The sequence below is a fragment of the Pleurodeles waltl genome, chromosome 2_1 (assembly GCF_031143425.1).
Source record: "Pleurodeles waltl isolate 20211129_DDA chromosome 2_1, aPleWal1.hap1.20221129, whole genome shotgun sequence".
NCBI lineage: Eukaryota > Metazoa > Chordata > Amphibia > Caudata > Salamandridae > Pleurodeles > Pleurodeles waltl.
The window spans coordinates 575,815,295-575,837,188 of NC_090438.1; the positions used below are offsets into that span (position 1 = coordinate 575,815,295).

The window sequence follows — 21,894 nt, forward strand, 5'->3', positions numbered from 1 at the left end:
TTAAACAAACGTTTTGCTGTATTTTGGCTAATTTCTTGGGCTCCTTCAGGGGAACCCACAAACTCTGGGTACCTCTAGAATCCCTAGGATGTTGGAAAAAAAGGACACAAATTTGGCGTGGGTAGCTTATGTGGACAAAAGGTTATGAGTGCCTAAGCACGAACTGCCCCAAATAGCAAAAAAAAGGCCTGGCACCTGAGGGGGAAAGGCCTGGCAGCGAAGGGATTAAATATTCATGTTCTTTCATGGTGTGCCAAGCCACAGAAATCTGACACTACCTGGAAGTTAACTCAATTTTTTCAAATTGTGGAATGCATAGGGGCGGGTGTAACTGGTTTTAATATGCCGTTACAGTAAAATTATGTGACATTGTTCATATTTGGGCATGGATCATAACTCAGCCATTAGCGCTGTTTTCCAAAATGGACTGTATGGTTGCATTTCTGTTAAGAAACTAGCACTAAATTAAACAGAACATGAACAGCAGCAGCCATTCATGCTCAGTAAGTTTGTTGTTCTTGTGCTTCTACAGTAGGATGTTTATGTCAAAGTGCTCATAATTATGTAAATGGACAAACTGAGTATATTTTAGTAATTTCTCATCAAAAGAGTAACACGAAATTAAAAAAATTACTCTGATTATGCCTGCATATTTAAAATGTCATCCTGGTCGATCTATGGGTATCTCAGTACATGAAAGGAATACATCCATTATGCTTTAGCCTGCAGTACACCACCACCATTTTTTCCATGGGAGCTACATCAAGATTTATGTGCAGTGTTCCAGTGCCAGCATTTTGCCATGGGTGTCCTGTTTGCCAAGAATTACCTTAGCATGCTAGTGCCAGGATACCACTATGGGTGACTCTATAAACAAAGAATTGCGTTCAGTATGCCAGAACAAATAGCAGACTCAAAAGCATAACACCGCATTCTCACTCACATTCATTTAAATTCACTCACCCGCATGTATTCTCTCTCAAACGTACTCACTCTCGCTCGCTTATTCTCACTCTCTTGAACTTATTCATGTCCAGTCTCTTGCATTCACTTATTTAGTTAGTCACTCTTACTACAACTTATACTCACTCCAACACTCACTCATTCTCACTCTCACTCTCACTTTTTTTCACTTACTCCGACTCATTCATTCTCAGTCAGTTACACTCACTCACTGTCAGTTTCACTGAGTCTCACTACGCTTTCTAACACTCAACACTCATTCTTACTCATTCGTTCTCACTCGCAGTTACTCACATTCTTTCTTTCGCTCATTCACTAATTTCCTTCTTGCTAATCCCCTACCAAACTGCTGACATTCAGTTTCACATATCCCCATTCATTCTTACTCACTAAATACCACTCCCAGTCACGTATTCACTTTCACTCAACCACAGTCATGCCCACACATGCACACTCTCTCTCTCACACCCTCTCTTTCACGCATTTAAAACATTTTTATTTAAAAACATTTTATTTTACGTACCTCAGCTGCCAGCAAAGGTTCCACTGTAGCTGCTGGTACTTCATTTGTAATATACTAATAGCAAACGATGCATTCCTACTCATTATAGGAATAATATGAAATGGGCATGCTCATAATGGTGAACTGCCCTGTGTTCTTGGCACAGATTTTGCTACCTCTGAGGGTAGGCATTGCAAAAGCAGTGGCAGTGGTTGCAAGGGGCAAGACAGGGGTAGCAGATAGGACCTTGTTGATCCCCCAAATGACGTCCATGGTTGTGTATTCCTAGCAGAGCTAGGGTACTTTGACAGGGTATAGTGCATGGGCAGAGAACTATAACAGTCCAGTGTGTTCTTCAACTTAATTATCTTTCCCAGTGGGTGATGTCTTGTTTTTTGAGCAGTATGCCCAGGTGTCCTCAGATTGTGCTCCTTCTGAGTTTGATTAATGTAGAGATGGAATAGTCTGATAGTAAAACGCCAAAGCGTTGCAGAAACGAAATGTGTCTTTCCTCTTTATGGGCCTGATTCACAAACTGCATTGTCTAGTACATAGAGTAATACTGCTGGAAAACTAATTGCTTACTACATTTTTCACACCTAGAAGAAAAAAGGAAAATTATAAATCCGGGGACCAATAGATATCTTCAAAAAATGGAAGGGCCCTCAACACCATTAAATCCTGGCCTCAGAGCCATTAATTTGCCTGTAAACGACACAGGTAAGAATAATAAATTAATAACAATCATGCATCCTGAACATATATCAAGAAGTACTGAAGGCATCTTAAACAGAGTTAACTTTGTTAGACTATTAGTTGGCCACGAAGATCTAAAACCCTTGTCATCCAGCAATGTTGCAAAAAAGAGGCCACAGTTGTCACGTGAATATCGTAAAAATCAGCTAGCCTAATAATCCAGAAGCAAAGGATTTTTGAAGAACGAAGGATCCTGGTGACTCCACCAACTAAGGCTTGCTACCGGTCAGTTCTTCTGGTAAATATTAAAAGGAAATCTTCATGCAAAGTACCGCCTACTCCAGAACCAACTGTCAAAATTATAAACCTTCTGACTTAAAAAAGCAGCTGGTCCAGATTCACTGGTCTGCCTTTCTAATACCGCGCTACTCATGATTTCATGGCACCAGGAGAAAGGAAGACCTGTGAACTTAATTGGTCAGGAAAAACAAAAATAAGAGTTTATGGATGGATTGCTACTGCCCTTATTGAAAATTCTAGCCGTTGACTGCAGATGCCTGTCAAAACAAGGCTCATTGAAACACTTACACAAACCAAGATCAAACTTGTCAAAAGACAAGTATCCATTCTTTCCAGTGATGTAGCCAGTATGGAAAAATTTGCTCTGGTCTGGAGACCACAGGCTTTATTATGACTTTGGCAGTCCCACCACAGGACCACCAAAGACGCGGGGAGGATGCCACTGCCATGGCGGTGACTTCCCCTGAGCGTTTTACAATGTTCCTCCCGGGCTGACTGGCGGGAACATTGCAATATGCATTCTCGCCAGGTTGACCGGCGGGAACAGTGCTAGGATATTGGCCTCAGCCCCTTTAAGGGAACCCAGCCCAGTATCCTAGCACTCCAGCACCCTCAGAACATGCACTGTCTGCAAAGCAAACAGTGTTCATTCTGACGGTGCATGGGCAATGCAGGGCCCCCCCAGTGACCCTTTGCACTGGCTTTCCGCCAGCCTTTTCATGGCGGGGTCCCCACCATGAAAAGGCTGGTGGAAAGTGGGGTTGTAATCAGCCAGAATGCGCTCAGTTCAGCACTGCCATGGCAGGTTACCAGCCTGCCTGCCGTCACCCCATTGGGATCTAGGATCCTGGCGGGATTGCTGTCTCTAGGTGGTTCCACCTGCCAGGGTTGTAATTGGGTGGTCAGACCACCTGGAGTGCGGCAGTCCGACTGTCAATGCGAGTGCGGCAAAAACTAAATGTAAAGGACATGCAAATGGTGGTGTATCTATTTGCATCACAATTTCAACGAAATTTAAACTAACAGACCTGAAGTCCAATAATCATGATCTCTTAAGCATTAAGGTTGACAAGTGGGACTTCGGCTCTCATAAAGCCTAATAATCTTAATAAACATGAATAGTTCGCTGGAATTTTCTTTTGTTCACAGGAAATGGAAGCAGGCACTTCTGCTCCCTTAACTAAAGAAACCAAATGCTGATCCTTATATTGTGAGTAATTTTAGACCCATCTCATTCCTGCCTTTAGTTGCCAAATTATTGAAAAAGAGAGTCAAAAGACAACTCTCCTATTTTGTTTAGAATTTAGTTACCTCCTACATGATTCTCAATCTGGATTCCATTCATGATTCAGCACCAAAACGGCCAGCTTGAGGTCACTGAGTTTATTAAGGCAAGTCCTCAGCGCTTGACATAGTTTCTTTCCCAATTCTTCTAAACAGGCTCAACAGAATCGGAATTCGAGGACAAGCCTTGACATGGCTTAAATCCTTTATTGAAGGCGGGACACAGGCAGCATTTCTTTCTCCTTACACCTCTACCTCCAAACCACTTGCGTGTGGGGCCTATTATCTCATGCAATCCTAAACCGCCCCTTTCTGTATTTAAAGACAACATTCTGTTTTTATTTTTGTTATGACAACAGATGAATTGTTTTTGGTTGGGGGCTATGTACTGTCACTGTATAGGATTGTAAAATGATTAACGAAAGTTCATAACAGTTGCAAAAATACACATGTAGCTTAAAGCTGTTGCCTCTCTGGGTCTGCAGTTGGAACATCTCACTTTATACATCCAGCTACAATTGATTCTGGTAGTCGATCAAGGCCACAGCATTGGTTATATCTAGGCATAGGTAGGATGAGGCAGTTTAGGTTAGCACCATGAACTTTATTCACTCATAAATGAGCAGCTGTGGAATTATTTGCTTAATGATCTTTGACAATAATGTTGGAACAAATTGGTTTTAAAAGAACTGTTTAATTATGTGATCTTCTACAAATTATGTATTTGACATGAAGACGTGTTTACGTTTTTAATGTGCTAAATTAATACGGTTTTAAATAACTAAAAAAAAATACATTTTAGTTAGTTACTTACTTAGTAGTAGGTGCAGGGATAGTGAATGGAAATAAATGTATACTTACTACTAAATGAGAGTAGTTTCTGTTGGAGTAAGAAGGGGTATAGAGAGATCTAGGGAGAGGTTTGGGGTGCAACATGCACCTACCTAAAAAGAATAAGTCCATTGATATTAACAAACTGCACTTCTAAAGTTATCACAGCCAGAAAGCACACAAAACAGTATTAAATCTACTCCAGCTCATAGCTGGAGTAGGTCCAGCACCACACATGGCCAATGAATGGTACTGCAACACCCTCCCACAGAGAATAATAACGTTATAGATTTAAGTATAAAACCAGCAGCAAATATTGTCAAATTAAATTGAATTATTTAAACTAGTTAATAATGTAATCTAATGTTAGAAACATTATCTTAAAAACAACAACATATGTAATGTTGTATTTGAAAATATCTTTGTAACGTTTATTGAATTGAAAAAAAATAGTAACATTATTCTTTATTAGAATAGAATTACATTATTTTTAATTATTTAAATGAATAATTTTGTTTAACACATAATAAAAATACATTTGTTTACTTTAGGTTCGACTTTTTTAAACTTTAAATTTCAGGAAAATAATAGTATTTAATTCATTTTATTTAAATTAATGAAACATTTATTTCAACATTAGTTAATTGTGATGTAGCATTTTGTTTTAAAGTAAATACATAAAATTTATTTAGAATACTATTTAGCAAAAACAGTTTTCTACTTTTTCCCAACTTTTTAACATGTTTACTTTATCCCATATTTTGCCACAAGGATATCTCCACCTCAGCTGTGAAGACTCCCTCTGGTAAAGTACAGGGAAAAGTTGGTTCCCCTGTCCTCCCCATTCTGCTTAGCTAGGGCTTTTATTTGTGGGTAGCTTGGGCTTCTATTTATGGCTTTTTTAAATACCTCAGATGACCGCCCAATAGAAAAGGCAGGGTGTGGGGGGGGGATTTAGTTACAGCCATAAACATTTCTTCCTCAATATCACTTTGGCTATTATGTTGATTCCCTTTGCCCAATTGTGTGCCCTAATGTCTCACCCTCACCCAAACTAATTGGAAAAAAGCCTAAACGTCTGCTGCAATAATATTTCAATTCAGTTGTCTAAATTGTTTTTGGCAGCACCATTTTCCAATGCAAAACATTGGCCACAAACCAGAAGGCAAATGTTTTTGTTATAGGTTTTCCGTGTCTTGTGAAAAGGTAAGAAATAAAAACAGCATGCTAATGTGGATTTGTTTATGCATCACTCATGATTTAATAATGTGAAATGCTTCACACAATTACAATGTCAACGTGCACCTTATAATACACAACAAATTCATAATGAGGTTGGATAAACAGTATTGTTTTTGTGTGCTGTCAACAATGTTAGACACATATAGGAGGTTATGAGTCTGCTGCACTATGAAAACAAATTTTATATGTAATGCCCTGGTACAGATATCATCTTACTCTAATAAAGTGTGTAGTGTTACATGTGTGTCTGTCCTTTCCATTATAAAGTCTGTTTACCTCGAACCTGGATCATAGATTTTGGGTTTATGAAGCTATTTTGGAAATGACATTCCTTTGCATAGTATCCCCCAGATGTTCACCTTCTGTTGCTAAACCGATTTTTGTTGTCCATAGACATCTGTGCACTTATCTTTCCAGCAGTAAAGTGCTTGTGCTGTATATTTTAAACATGGCTAAATTTGTATGCATCTAACTGGCACATTTAATTTACTTGTAAATCTCTAATATATGGCACAACCTGTAATGAGGGCTGATATATCAAATGCTACTAGTGGGCTGCCACCCATTAAAGTAGCACTGTAACACATGCCTCCAGGATGGCCACTGCAGTCTTGAACTGGCAATTTAACCTGACTAAATAAACCAGGCCTAAACATTCCTTTTTAATAATTATATAATCTCTAAAGTAGGCCTTAAAAGCCCATAAGAAATGGTGCATGGTTTTCAAATTTAGGACATGCATATTTAATGAATTACATGTTCTCGGAGCTAAAAACCTCAAAAATAATTTTTCACTGTGGCAAGTCTGGCTCTCCATAATTTAGAACTGGTTTACACTATTACATGTAACGAGTGCCATATTCAGTTTAGGAATAGCTCGAAAAATATTTCAAGGACTCTTTTTAATAGTGGTCAAGTCGTAAAGTGTACTACTTTTTTAGAACTGACACTTTTAGAAAGTTGTAATTTTCCTTCCTAAAACCAAAACAATTTCCTGCCAGTGTCCAACTGTCACCTGACCCATGATGACTCCCCTATGGTGAGATGTGTGTTGCTTCTAGGCAGTGGACAAAGGGCACTGGATGTGAGGAGAGCACCTACCACCTTGACAAGATGGCTTGGGGGCTGTTCTCATCCCCTTCCTTAGCTTCAAAGGATGCCTACCTTGTCACTGGTGGATAAAGTCAAGCTTAGGACTGACTCCTGTTTGTCTCTATAGTCAAGTTGACTCCAAATCCATTTGAAGGGGTGGAACTGACCAACACTAATTTAGGGGGAGGACAAAGGATTTCCCTCCACCCACAGGCTGGCATTGGGCAAAAGTGTGGGCCGTAAAGACCTCTCCTCAGAACACTTATGTGAAATTTGTGAAAAATCTAAAGAATTGTCTGAAGAACCTGAAGAAAGACTGGACCTGCGTGTCTTGAGCCCAGATCCACAGAAAGGGCTCCAAGGGACCTTTGCCTGACGTCCTGTTTGAGGTACAGCAACACAGCAAGCTTCCAACAGCCTTTCTCCCTGCAACTGCCCAGCTGAGCATTTTCAACTAAACCAGATCTGGACCCTGCTGCTTGCCTCTATTGGAGCTAGTCCTAATCCCCAAGTAGTGCTCACAGACACTAGGATGGCATCATAGTATACTCCTCCCGTCCCCAAACTGCAAGGAGTGAGACTTAGAAACTTTTTGCCAGGAAAGAAACTTATTGCCTGGAGAACTTGTGAAGACCGTGTTTTCTGTCAATGCCACAGGAGATCTAACTTCCAGAAATATTTCAAAGTTTGAACATTGAAGGTTTCATGGAGCCATTGTCAAGCGTCTAATTAATATTGTGGAGTTCCTGGGTACGGACTTCAGACTACACCTATTCGAACTTGCTCGCTTTCATTGACAATCACACTTGGACCCTGCTCTTCAGCAGCCTGCTGTTGTTGAGCCCATCCTCGGATCCAGCTTGCAACTTTCCCTCCCAATAAACGCATGAACAACCACCTTTTCTCCATAAACGTTTTCACTCAGACAAACCTGGTCCCTCCACCCAGCCACGAACTATCATGGTCAACCTCAACTTTTTTACTTTGGCCTGGTGTAGCATGATCAGATACCCATGGTTTGCACTTTATGCTTTTTGGCGTTATGTGTTAATTAAAACTTAAAAAATCATATCTCCAGTTTTACTTATGGGATTTTCTTGTTTCGGTGGCATTTTATTTATTAAAATATTCTTGGTTAAATTGGTTTGGGATGTTTCTTGTGTTGTGTGTTCACTTTATTGATGTTAAAGTGCAACTTAGGCAAATTACAAACTGCCCTAAATTAAGCCTGATTGCTTTGTACCAAGCTACCAGAGACCAGGTTTACCTAATAACTTCAGTGGTTTACCATGACAAGGACTGTGATTATTATTTGATGTGGATTCTCACCCCATTCAAATAATACTCCAATTTCATAAAAGCCACTTATAGAGTGAAAGTTATAAAAACTAACCAAATCCTCATCCCCAAGGGCATTTATCAATCCAGGCAGCAATGAGTAGTTTTTCGTATTATGCTGAAGGTCTTCAGAGTGCCATCTGTTTCTTTTTTTCATTCATAATAAGTTTATTTCAGATTCAAAGAATCTTTAAAAATCACATAAGTACATTTACATAATCCATTAACACATAATAAAATATTTTAAAAAATCAATACAGTGAGAGAAACAAGCTAAAAGAGTCTTCATAACTTCATTCAATATGTGTCATTATGTGAGACTTGAATGAGCAGTTCTTGGCACAAAATGAAAAACATTTTTAAAAAACATAGTTAAAACAAAATTTAGTCGCCTAAAGAATATTGCATTTTGGTGCAAATGGCAATTGTGCTCAAATATCTGGATGGAGCACCCTAACTGCATTAATTAATAATATGCAAGTAGCATTCTGCAACATGTGATTCTTAGCACACACTAACTCATTCTAGGGTCGAATACTCTTAACTTGTAAAGGCCACATGTTTATAAATGTGCAAAAAGCAATATTAAAAGTACTAGGATAAAATCTGTTCCTTACTAGCAGAAACTCCTATTCCTCAAAGACATGCCAACGGCATTTTACAATCGTATGCAATTAGCAATCTATTATATAGAACCATCTCGAGGCACCTAGAGTATTTTATGTTAAAGTAGTGTGTGTCTAAAGCCTGCCACATAGAGTGCTCACTGGAAACTGTTACACCATGGCCTTTTTGTGGGTTATCCAGGCAGAGGCCAGACATTTAGAGACACTTGTAAAGATCTTCTTGTGAGTGACTCACATCATTATTCTCAGTGCCTGGTCAATTCTCCACACACCCAGCAAAATACACATTGCTCTTATCTATTTCTTGTGGTTTTAGGCGTAGGTTTGGCAGAAGAAGTGATGTAAAGATTCTTCTTCTTGGTTGCAAGACAGACTTGAAGGGCCTTATTGTGATTTTGGCGGTCAGAAAAGCCCATCCGCCAAAATTCCAACAGGTAGGTTGCCCTCATTATGAGTTTCCCGCTGGGTCAGTGGTCAGAAACCTCAGTTTCCACCTGCTGGCCCAGCAGGAAACAGCCTACCGCATTGTCTCTGGCTCGTAATAGAGCTGGCGGCTATGCTGTAGTCGCAGGGTGCACCAGCACCTTAGCAATGTTCAGTGTCTGTAAATCAGACAATGAATATTGCAAGAGTGTTGACCAGAGAGACCTCTGCACTGCCCATGCCAAATGCATGGGCAGTGAAGGCCCCCCCCTAGTGCCCCCTGCACCTGTTCTCCGCCTGCCTTTTCATGGCGGTGAAACTGCCATGAAATCGTTGGGGGAGAACGAAGTTGTAATCCCCAGGGCAGCGCTGCTTGCAGCTCTGCCCTGGTGGATTAGGACCACCACAACCACCAGGCAGCCTGAACGACTAATCCTGGTGGTGCTGGCGGTCCAACCGTGGCACAACCGCTGTAGTCAGAATGTGGCATTCGGAGTGCTGCATTTGGCGGCAGTCCATACGCCACTGCAAGTCTGGCGGGCAAGAGACCGCCAGACTCGTAATGAGGCCCAAAGTGCTTGTGCAATAAATTGGGCTCTATTGGATGCAAAACCTACAGATTGGTAGTGTGCCTAATATGAAACATAAACATAACTGCTTAGCTAGAGAAGTAGAAACCTTGTCTAAAAAGGGTCTGAACATGGGAAACTGCTTAAAATCCAACAGTACAACTTCCCAAGTTAATTTTCCTGATCTCTTCTTCTCAGAGAGGCAATTTAAGTCTTTTTTTAGCATAGGCCAGGAGATGGCAGATGCGGTCTCAGGGGAATCCCATACAGTTGACAAATTAAGCTTGGTGGCATATTCTTAACATACCTTAACCATGTGATCTTCCAATAGCAATTGGGGCACATAATATCCTCAAGTGCAGTTTTGTAGGTTTCCAATTCTTACTTGGTCCATAGTTGGTGCCAATAGGGCAGCAGTCGCATTTTGCATACCAAGGCTATTAGAGTCCCTCCATCTATGACCTGCAGAAGGCGAGGTGTACTTTGGGCACGATTCAGTAAAGCTCTTAAAAATTTATTTTCTGCTTGAGTGAGGCATTTAACTGGCTCTTGGCCCCAAAACTCTGCCCTATATAAAACCAAGTCCTTGGCCTTAAAGCTGTAACCTCTACTGTTGGAGGGAGTGTTCTCACTTTTGTCTAATAGGTAATTGAGAGGATCACTCTTGACTCCTGTTGCAGGTTAAATGTTTTCTTGTCTCAAGTGTAGTTGCCAGGTTAGCTTATTTGATAGCTGTCAGGGAGACCAGATCCTCGGGGCATGCGCACGTTCCCAACATATCCACCACTAGACAGCTCCAATTGATATACCACAGAGCCTGAGAGAGTCGAAGTGGGGGAAAAGGGGATTAGGTAGGGAACAGCTGGGAAGGAGACCTGTAGGAAGCAAGAGGTTAAACAACACAATGTCAAGATATAATCACATTGACTTTCAATAGACTATGGTTCTAAGAGTTCTTATACTGCAATCATGGATAACCTAAGAAATGACTATAACTAGACCTCAAGAAATCTAGGTACCTGGAAAAATCAAGAATGGGTTAATACAATGTTTCACATGAGCTTTTCAGGAAATATCACATACTGTCTAGAATACAAGAACCTTCTTCAATAATGTTTCAGAATAAACATTGCATTTTTACATGAGGACAAAGGCTATCTGAACATTCCCTGGAAACAACAGGAACTGTACTAGGAACTTAATATGCACAAAGAATGTTGCACTTTGAATTAAGCGTGTCAAAGAAATCCAAAAGCGCAGGATAAATGTGTGCACCTCAACAAACACGGCACACCAAAGTTTTCAATGTCATGAAATGATCACGCACACTGCCGATTTAAAAGCCAAGCGTTTTTGCCAGGGTTGAATCGCGCACACTTTTTCCGATTCGAAATACACGATGCAACTGTCAGGAAAAGATTGTGCACCCTGCCGATCCAAAAAAACAAGAGTTTTATGCCAGGGATTGAATCGCGCACACTGTTGCCGATTCGAAATACACGATGCAAATGTCAGGAAATGATCGCACACACTGCCGATCCAAAAGCCAAGAGTTTTATGCAAAGGATTGAATTGCGCACACTGTTGCCGGTTTGAAATATACAATGCAAATGTCAGGAAATGATCGCGCACACTGCTGATCCAAAAGCCAAGAGCTTTATGCCAGGGTTGAATCGCACATACTGTTGCCGATTCAAACAAGAATATGCAAAGGCCATGAAATGATCGCGCACACGGTTGACGATCTGAATGCCAAGGGTTACATGTCAGAAATGAATCGCGCACTCTGCCGATTCACACAAGAATATGCAAATGCCATGAAATGATCGCGCACACTGTTGCCAATCTGAATGTCAAGGGTTACATGTCAGAAATGAATCGCGCACTCTGCCGATTCGGACAAGACTATGCAAATGCCATGAAATCACACTCACACACACAGAGAGTTTCACAACTAGGCTCCAAACTCGTATGTCTTTGAGAACGGGGGTCAGGGGCCCAGCCCGACCTCCGCCATACCGCCCTGCTCAAGGATCACCAATATAATGAGGGCAGGCCTGGAATATCAAAGTAGGCCTCTGGAACAGGAGCTCAGGAAGTTGCTGCTGCTCTGCACCGGGACCTCTGAATAGTGAGCACGTGGAGCTGGGCTGGCTCCCTTATATAGAGTCAAGCCCAGCCCACAAACCACACCCAGTCATGCTGCAGGGAAAGCTTCTAGAAGGTCCTAGAAAGGGACCACACCCTAACAAACTCAGTAAGCCTGTAGCAATACCTTGCCAATGAACAGTTATTGCAAACATCATTAATAGTGTTCTTCAAGGTTAAACTCTGCAATGAAAAAGGTTAACATACTGCATATAAACACAATGCATGAATTATGCTCTTGCATGAAGACTGGGTTTTAAAATTTTTGTCGCCCGTAGAGCGCACACTGTCCTGATGTTGCCAATAGCTGGATCTCTAGGTATTCGAAGTCCTGCATCTGTTCAAACAGATTGGTCTAGGCCCATATGGTACACCTCTGAAAACTATAGGGATTAAAAGACATAGGGGGTGATTCTAACTCTGGCGGTCGGTGTTAAAGCGGCGACCAACCCGCCAACAGGCTGGCGGTAAAAAATATGGGATTCTGACCCTGGCGGGAACCGCCAACACAGACAGCCACTTTAACACTCCGACCGCCACAGCGGTACAAACAAACAGCGCGGCGGTCACCGCCAACAGCCAGGCGGCAGCCAATGTACCGCCCACACTATTCCAACTCACCAATCCGCCACCTTTTCCGGGGCGGAAGCACCGCCGATAAAAACACGGCGGAAACAGACTACGGACGGGAAAACGCTCACCACTACGCACTCCAGGAGGAAGGAGGACAGCATGGAACCCGAATTAAACATCCTACCTGCTCTCGTCTACCTTCTCATCTACCACGAGTACGAAGTCCGGCGCAGACGACAACGGTGAGTACTGCACCTACGACACACGGGAGGGGGAGGACGAAAGGTTACAGGCACACACATATGCGACCCCCCCACCCCAACTATGTACACACCAATGCAGAGCAACAAGTCACAGTGACACCACCCAAACACCCCTGAAAAATGCTAGGACATAATCAAATTTGGAATAAATATTTATGTACCAAAAAGCTCCAGAAAATTATCGTACAACCATGAAAGATATTCACAACAAAACTAATGACATACACATTAGTGTATAACTGAAGTACCAAGTCCTGCACATCCTACGAATTCATCATGTCCGTGGGCCAAAGTCTTGAGAAATAAGGGCAAAGCCCACACAGGAGACCTGAGTCCTTTGGAGAGAACACTGCAGGGGCATCAGATGTTAAAACTACAGGCACCTCAGGGGGAAGGGAAGGGGGGGCACCACAGCCACATGAGTCCACGACGCCAGATCCACGAGGAGCCACCATGCCCACTGTACCATCCTGGGGAGTGCAAAGCCACAGTCTCTCAATGTCTCTACAGTGGGTGGGCTGCCCACTGTACCATCCTGGGGAGTGCAAAGCCACAGTCTCTCAATGTCTCTACAGTGGGTGGGCTGCCCACTGTACCATCCTGGGGAGTGCAAAGCCACAGTCCATCAGGTGGATGACAGTCTCCACTGGTCAAGGAGGAGGCATGGTGGGCACAGTGAACCATAAACAGTGATTGAGACAGCGGTGCCCAGCGGAGCGGTGCTTGAGAAGAAGTGCCCAGCGGAGCGGTGCTTGAGACGGCGGTGCCCAGCGGAGCGGTGCATGACAGGAAGGGCCTAGCGGAGCGGTGCTTGAGATGAAGGGCCCAGCGGAGCGGTGCATGACAGGAAGGGCCCAGCGGAGCGGTGCTTGAGACGGCGGTGCCCAGCGGAGCGGCGCTTGAGACGGCGGTGCCCAGTGGAGCGGTGCATGACAGGAAGGGCCCAGCGGAGCGGTGCTTGAGATGAAGGGCCCAGCGGAGCGGTGCTTGACAGGAAGGGCCCAGCGGAGTGGTGCTTGAGACGGCGGTGCCCAGCGGAGCGGTGCTTGAGAAGAAGGGCCCAGCGGAGCGGTGCTTGAGACGGCGGTGCCCAGCGGAGCGGTGCATGACAGGAAGGGCCCAGCGGAGCGGTGCTTGAGATGAAGGGCCCAGCGGAGCGGTGCTTGAGAAGAAGGGCCCAGCGGAGCGGTGCTTGAGACGGCGGTGCCCAGCGGAGCGGTGCTTGAGATGAAGGGCCCAGCGGAGCGGTGCTTGAGAAGAAGGGCCCAGCGGAGCGGTGCTTGAGACGGCAGTGCCCAGCGGAGCGGTGCATGACAGGAAGGGCCCAGCGGAGCGGTGCTTGAGATGAAGGGCCCAGCGGAGCGGTGCTTGAGATGAAGGGCCCAGCGGAGCGGTGCTTGAGACGGCGGTGCCCAGCGGAGCGGTGGAGAGACAGCGGTGCCCAGCGGAGCGGTGCTTGAGAAGAAGGGCCCAGCGGAGCGGTGCTTGAGACGGCGGTGCCCAGCGGAGCGGTGCATGACAGGAAGGGCCCAGCGGAGCGGTGCTTGAGACGGCGGTGCCCAGCGGAGCGGTGCTTGAGACGGCGGTGCCCAGCGGAGCGGTGCTTGAGAAGAAGGGCCCAGCGGAGAGGTGGAGAGACAGCGGTGCCCAGCAGAGCGGTGCTTGAGATGAAGGGCCCAGCGGAGCGGTGCTTGAGACGGCGGGGCCCTGTTCAGCGGTGCCTATCTCCACGGCGGGGCCCTGTTCAGCTGTGCTCTTCTGCCCCACGGGCCCTGTTCAGCGGTGCTCTTCTGCACCGCGGGCCCTGTTCAGCGGTGCCTATCTCCACGGCGGGGCCCTGTTCAGCGGTGCTCTTTTGCACCGCGGGCCCTGTTCAGCGGTGCCTATCTCCACGGCGGGGCCCTGTTCAGCGGTGCTCTTCTGCACCGCGGGCCCTGTTCAGCGGTGCCTATCTCCACGGCGGGGCCCTGTTCAGCGGTGCTCTTCTGCCCCGCGGGCCCTGTTCAGCGGTGCTCTTCTGCCCCGCGGGCCCTGTTCAGCGGTGCTCTTCTGCACCGCGGGCCCTGTGCAGCGGTGCCTATCTCCACGGCGGGGCCCTGTTCAGCGGTGCTCTTCTGCCCCACGGGCCCTGTTCAGCGGTGCTCTTCTGCCCCGCGGGCCCGGTTCAGCGGTGCTCTTCTGCCCCGCGGGCCCGGTTCAGCGGTGCTCATCCAGCAGGTCAAGGGAGCCAGACCTGGCCTGGACTCCCGGCTCAGTCGCCCTCGGACCGTGACGTTTCTGGACCCTTCGGGGACGGACTCCTGGCCTCCTTAGTGTCCTCCTTCCCAGCTGGGATGTGGCATGTGGGGTCCACCTTCTCCGCGCTCCTGCTGCCCTTCCGCTCCTTTGATGGGGCTCTCGGGCCCTTGCCTCCCCTAGATGGTGTGGGTGGTGAAGTGGCCGCACATTGCTCCTTGGGGGCAGTCCTGTCGGTCCTCGCACGGCGGCCCTTGTTTTTGCGGGTCCTCTTGCCGGGGGGGGCTGGACGTGTCCTTGCTGCTGATGGATGTGTCACTGCTGGCAAAGGGTGGGCTCCAGAGCCCATGCACAACAGTGACACCCGAAGCTGGGCTGGTGGTGGCTGCGGTGCTCTTGGGACTCTTTGAAGATGGATGGGGGAGCTCATCGGGGGGAAAGAGGTCAAGGTTAGCCAGGCAAAGTTTTTTAGGGCCAAGTTAAAAGGTAGGAGAAGTGGAGATGGAAGTGGAGGTAGAGGAGGTGGTTGTAGGAGAGTCAGGTGTGCTGTCATTGGGAGAAGGTGCTGGTGCTGTAGGCTGTTGTGAGGTGGATGGCTGTTGGGTGGGTGGCTGCCTGCGTTTGTGTGTCTTGGAAGAGGGGGTAACAGACACAGTGGGAGAGGACACAGGGGACGTGTAAATGGCAGTGGGGGTGGTGACTGCACGAGTGTGGACTGTACTGGAGGGTGAGGTGGTGATGGAAGCACTGGCTGATGTTGGGGTGCATGCAGGTGTGAGTGTAGACGTCACAGGGAGGGAGGAGGGAGACGAGGAGGAGGGGGACATAGGGGTGGCAGTGGCTGTTGGCATGTCTGCATCTGGGTGTTGCTTGGGTGAGTGTTTGTGGGATCTGTGGTGCTTGTGTTTGGATGAGCTGCTCTTGGGTGTTGAGGTGTGTGCAGGCTGGTCTGATGGTGTGGATGGGATAGGCTGAGGGACAGGAGACAGAGAAAGGCTGGAGGCAGTAAGAAGAGGGAGGCTGGAAACAGGGACAATGGCTGCCGTCAGTGCTGAGGCCAGAGCAGTGAACGCTCGTTGATGGGCAGCCTGACCCGAATGAATGCCCTCCAGGTACGCATTGCTCTGTTGCACCTCCCTTTGCACACCCTGGATGGCATTCAAAAGGGTCGTCTGCCCAACAATGAGCGTCCTTACCAGGTCAATGAGCTCCGCACTGAGGGCAGCAGGGGCAACAGGGGCAGGGGCTGAGGTGCCTGGGGAGAAGGAGACGCGCGCCTTCCTGGGCGAACCGGCACGGAGCGAAGACTGAGGGGCTGCTGGGAGGGCGGGGCTGGTGCGCTGGGTGGCGGCTGTACCTGTAGAGGCGGGGGGCACGGATGTTGCCGCCACCGCTAGGGAGCTCCCGTCCGAGGACGTGTCGCTTTCGCTGCTCTCACCAGCGGTCCCCGTCGTGGTGCTCCCCTCGCCCTCCGGATCACTGGTGCCCTCGGTGTCTGTTCCTGGGCCCACCTGGGCCTTGTGTTCTGCAGCTCCCTCGTGCTCCGATGCCAAATCTCCTCCTCCTGATGATGCTAATGCACACATGCACAAGAAGATGAAGAGAAAGGGTGGGGGGAGAAAAAAGAAGACCAGGTTGAGTGCATGCAATGTCAACACCGTTGGCGGAGAGGACAGACACAGGAGCCTAATGCACTAAGCCGCGCATTCGGGGTACACTACTCAGTACTACTGACTAGGACAACAGGCCAAGAGACGTCAAACGCGCACATGGGAGATGCTGGACCTTCAATGGCTGTACTTGTCACCCTACCGAGGTGGGGGCCGGGGGCACAGGGCCATGCCTAAGGGAGAGGACTACACTACAGAAAGCGCCCTGGCCTAATGTCACCCACAGCCCTCCTCCCCCACCCAGACGCCTCCACTGCGCAGAAAGATAGGAGAATGTGCTGATACTCACCCCCTTGTGTCTGCTGTGATGTCTTAAAGCGCCCATCCAATTCTGGGTAAGCCACCGCCAGGATCCGGGACATCAGGGGGGTCATGGTGCGACTGGCACCCCTCCTAGGTTGGGAGGCCATCCCCAGCAGTGTTTCTGCGGTCTTCCTTGTTCCGCGGCGGATGTCCTCCCACCTCTTGCGGCAGTGGGTGCCCCGTCTGTTGTGGACCCCCAAGTTCCGGACTTCCTTGGCGATGGCACGCCAAATCTCGATCTTCTGATGGGCGCTGACATATTTGACATGTACAGGGTGGAAAGGAGGAATTCATCAATGACCTGCATGTTAGATGTGATTGGCCCCCCCCACCAACTTTGCCATATGGCACATGCTCTCATCTGTCGGGCGTTGCACTCCTCATTCGCCCCCCACCCCACCAACTTACATCCATCCCAATCCACACAGGCATAGCCCATCCCATGTGCACCCGGTGTACTCACTTGTTGGTCTGGAGGACCGTAGTGTAGCGCATACTGGGGGAGGACCCCATCCACGAGCTTCTCCAACTCTTCAGACGTGAAGGCAGGGGCCCTTTCCCCAGTCGCAGCAGCCATTGTATCTTCCAGACCGAGGTCACAGCAGCACTTGCAGTATAGGTCCTCTCCTGTGGATGATCAGGTCTCGAGTGATTAAGCAGATAGAAAATGGCGGTCACGCCCGCGGCGGTGCGTACCGCGACCGCCGGCGCACTTCGTCATTGGCTCCTGAAACCCATAGGCTTCAATGTTAACCAATGCGGCTTTGCGCCGTGGTCTTCGACCGCCTACCGCCACGGTGTGCCCCGCCAGCGCATTGACCTCACATCCCATTGTCCCACTTCACAGGTCAGGCAGCCGCCATTTCAAGGGCCTACATGGCTTAATTTTGAATGCGACACACAGGCCTAGGCCTTGCATTGCCACACATACACGCCTTTCAACCCATTGCCATTCTTTAACTGTGCAAGCTGTCTGTACGTACCTGTGGTTTGGCTGACTCTGTGCTCCATGTTGTCCTTCCTAGGCACCGTCCGCTGGGACTTGCGATGAGAAGGAGGAATCCTCGCGTGTACCGACCGCTGGTGGACCTGTCGACAATGGAAGAACGCCACATCATACTACGATACCGACTTGACCGAGCCACTATCCATGAACTGTGTGCCCAGCTGGAGCCAGCCCTGATGTCCCCCATCCGCCAACCCACAGGGATTCCCCCTCTGGTGCAGGTTTTGTCAGTCCTCCATTTTTTGGCAAGTGGGTCATTCCAGACCACAGTGGCCATGTCATCTGGAATGTCTCAGCCTATGTTTTCAAAGATTTTGAGTAGAGTGTTGTCTGCCCTGATGAAACTCATGCGGAGCTACATCATTTTCCCAGAGGAGGGTGACTTGCCTACAGTGAAGGGTGATTTCTATGCCCTTGGACATATCCCCAACATCATTGGTGCCATTGATGGGACCCATGTGGCTTTGGTACCCCCAAAAGACCATGAGCAGGTGTACCAAAACAGAAAAAGTTATCATTCGATGAATGTCCAGGTGGTCTGTTTGGCTGACCAGTACATCTCCCATGTAAATGCCAAGTTCCCAGGGTCAGTGCATGACGCGTATGTGATGCGAAATAGCAGCATCCCCTATGTGATGGAGCAGCTACAGAGACAACGTGTGTGGCTAATAGGTGACTCTGGTTACCCCAACCTGCCTTGGCTACTGACCCCAGTAAGGAATCCCCGGACCAGGGCAGAGGAACGGTACAATGAGGCCCATGGGCGAACTAGGAGGGTCATCGAAAGGACCTTTGGCCTCCTGAAGGCCAGGTTTAGGTGCCTGCATATGACTGGGGGATCCCTGATGTACTCACCAAAGAAGGCGTGCCACATCATTGTGGCCTGCTGTATGCTTCACAATCTGGCATTGCGACGTCAGGTCCCTTTCCTGCAGGAGGATGGTGCAGATGGTGGTGTTGAAGTAGCTGTGGAGCCTGCGGAGAGTGAAGAGGAGGAAGACTCAGAGGACGACACATACAACAGGGACAGAGTAATAGCACAGTATTTCCAGTAGCACACAGGTAATGATCACCCATGCCATTTTACATTTCCTGAAAGCCTCCTGCATCTCAACTTTGTCGGTTTCCCCCCAGACCTATGGACATGATGTTTGAATTTCCCTTCCCTTTTCTGTGCTGTATGAGCCACTGCGTGACCTCGGCTTGGTTGGCCCATGGACTAATGCTAAGTTACCTCGGTATGTGTAATTCACAATGTTCACAATACGTAATTGATATGTAATGTGTCATACATTTGTATCTTCCGCTGGATCCCCGCCGACACCAGAAAAACCGTGACCCACGCCCTCGTCACGAGCCGCCTGGACTACGGCAACACCTTCTACGCCGGGACCACAGCCAAACTCCAGAACCGCCTGCAACGCATCCAAAACGCCTCGGCCCGCCTCATCCTCGACGTACCCCGCAACAGCCACATCTCCGCACACCTGAGACACCTGCATTGGCTCCCAGTCAGCAAAAGGATCACCTTCCGTCTTCTCACCCACGCACACAAAGCCCTCCACAACAAGGGACCGGAATACCTCAACAGACGCCTCAGCTTCTACGTCCCCACCCGCCCCCTCCGCTCCGCTGGCCTCGTACTTGCTGCCGTCCCTCGCACCCGCCGCTCCACGGCGGGTGGGAGATCTTTCTCCTTCCTGGCGGCCAAGACCTGGAACTCCCTCCCCACCAGCCTCAGGACCACCCAGGACCACTCCGCTTTCCGGAGACTCCTAAAGACTTGGCTGTTCGAGCAGCGATAACCCCCCCTTTCCCCCCTAGCGCCTTGAGACCCGCACGGGTGAGTAGCGCGCTTTATAAATGTTAATGATTTGATTTGATTTGATTTGAATAAGACAGCCAGAGTCCTGATTGATTTCAGTGCAATGTGTGATTTATTATTAGTGCATAGATATTGGTACATGATGGTGAAACAGTGATGGGTGGGGGTGGAGTAATGTCCATGGCGGAGTCCAGTTCTCAGTCTCACAGGTGCATTGTCCATACGCCTGTGGCAGGATGGAGCAGGGGCAGTTCAAGGTTTGACAGGGTGGCCATGTGGGACAGTGGGAGGACTTCAGGGGGTATGTGATGCTGGCGGGGGACTTGACATCCTACTCTGTCGTTTTTTTTTATCTCAGGCTCCTTTTGCGGGGCGGTTGTTGTTCAGCAGGAGGTGGGGTTCTGGGGGGCTGTCGTTGTGGTGGGGCCTCCTGTCCACTAGCGCCGGCGGAGGTGGTAGGCTGTTCCTGTTCCTGGGTAGTGACAGGGGCCCGGTGTGATGCCACATGGTCCCGAAACGTGTCCTCTATGCGGTTCAGGGCCTGGACTATGCTCCCCATAGCGGTTGAGATGTTGGTTAGTTGGTCGCTGAACCCCATGTAGCGTTGCTCCTGCTGTGCCTGGATCTCCTGGAACCTGGCCAGTACCGTCGCCATCGTCTCTTGTGAGTGGTGGTAGGCAGCCATGATGGTGGTGAGGGCCTCTTGGAGAGTGGGTTCCCTGGGCCTCTCCTCCCCCCCCTGTCGCACAGCAGCCCTCCGAGTTGCCCTGTTTCCCTGGGCCTCTGTCCCCTGGACGGTGTGCCCACTCCCACTGCCCCCAGGTCCCTGTTGTTGTTGGGTTGGTGGGTTACCCTGGGGGCCCTGTAGTGGTAGACACACCGCTGCTTGACCTGTCCTAGAGACAGAGGCATGGGCCCGCTGGGTGGGAGCTGTGCGGTTGTTCCCAGAGGGGGTTGGGTCTGCAGTGGCCTGTGTCTGGGTGAGGGGAACTGGTCCGGGCTGGTCGTCAGGTTCCAGGTCGACAGAGCTGCTGTCATCACTAGTGGCCTGTTCCGGGGGTGGGATGGACATTTCTGGTCCCTCCTGACCGGTGTGTTGTCGTTCGGGTCCTGCATGGGGTAAGAGGGTATGGTTATTGTTTCTGTGTGTGCATTAGCTTGCGTTTTATAGGTGCCCTTGTCCCCCAGTGCTGGCATTCCCTTGGGGGAGGTGTTGTGAGGGTGTTTTGTGGGGGGGGGTGATGGGTATGTGCAGTGGTCATGCTTAGGTGATGGGTGTCCATAGTTTGGGGGTGGCATGCAGGGGTTGGTGTTGGGTGGGTTGTGCTGGGGAGACATTCTCAGGGAGGATGTGTGCTGGGGGTGAGGGTGGGGGTTAGCATGCTGGGGGTGGGGTGAAGTGGTTGGCCTTGTACTTACCAGAGTCCATTCCTCCGTGTACTCCAGCGAGGCCATCAGGATGCAGGATGTTGAGTACCTCCTGCTCCCATGTTGTGAATTCGGGTGGAGTGGGTGGGGGTCCCCCGCCAGTCTTCTGCACTGCGATGTTGTGTCGCGAGACCATCGAGCGCACCTTCCCCCGTAGGTCATTCCATCGTTTGCGGATGTCCTCTCTATTTCTGGGATGCTGTCCCACCGCGTTGACCCTGTCCACGATCCGCTGCCAGAGCTCCGCCTTCCTCGCTATGGTGGTGTGCTGGACCTGTGAGCCGAAGAGCTGGGGTTCCACTCTTATGATCTCCTCCACCATGACCCGGAGTTCTTGGTCCGAAAAGCGTGGGTGCCTTTGTGGTGCCATGGGGTGGTGTGTATGAGGTGTGGGGTGGTGTATGTGATGATGTGTGTGTTGGTGTGTGGTGCTTTGTGCTTCTATGTGGTGTGTGTGATGTTGCGGTGTGCCTCTGTGTGTCTGGCTATCTATTCTCTGATGTGTGTCTCTCTCTCCGTCTCTGGTTTTTGTTGGTAGGGGTTTGTGGGTGATGTGGGTGTGTGTTTTATATGGTAT

The 21,894-nt window shown here is 48.6% G+C and overlaps 1 protein-coding gene across 3 annotated transcripts in view; it reads left to right on the forward strand.

Moving 5' to 3' along the window:
• The window catches only part of ITPRID1 (ITPR interacting domain containing 1), a 506,204-nt gene that overhangs the window by 455,528 nt on the left and 28,782 nt on the right, over positions 1–21,894 (forward strand). The gene's annotated exons all lie outside the window — the stretch shown is intronic.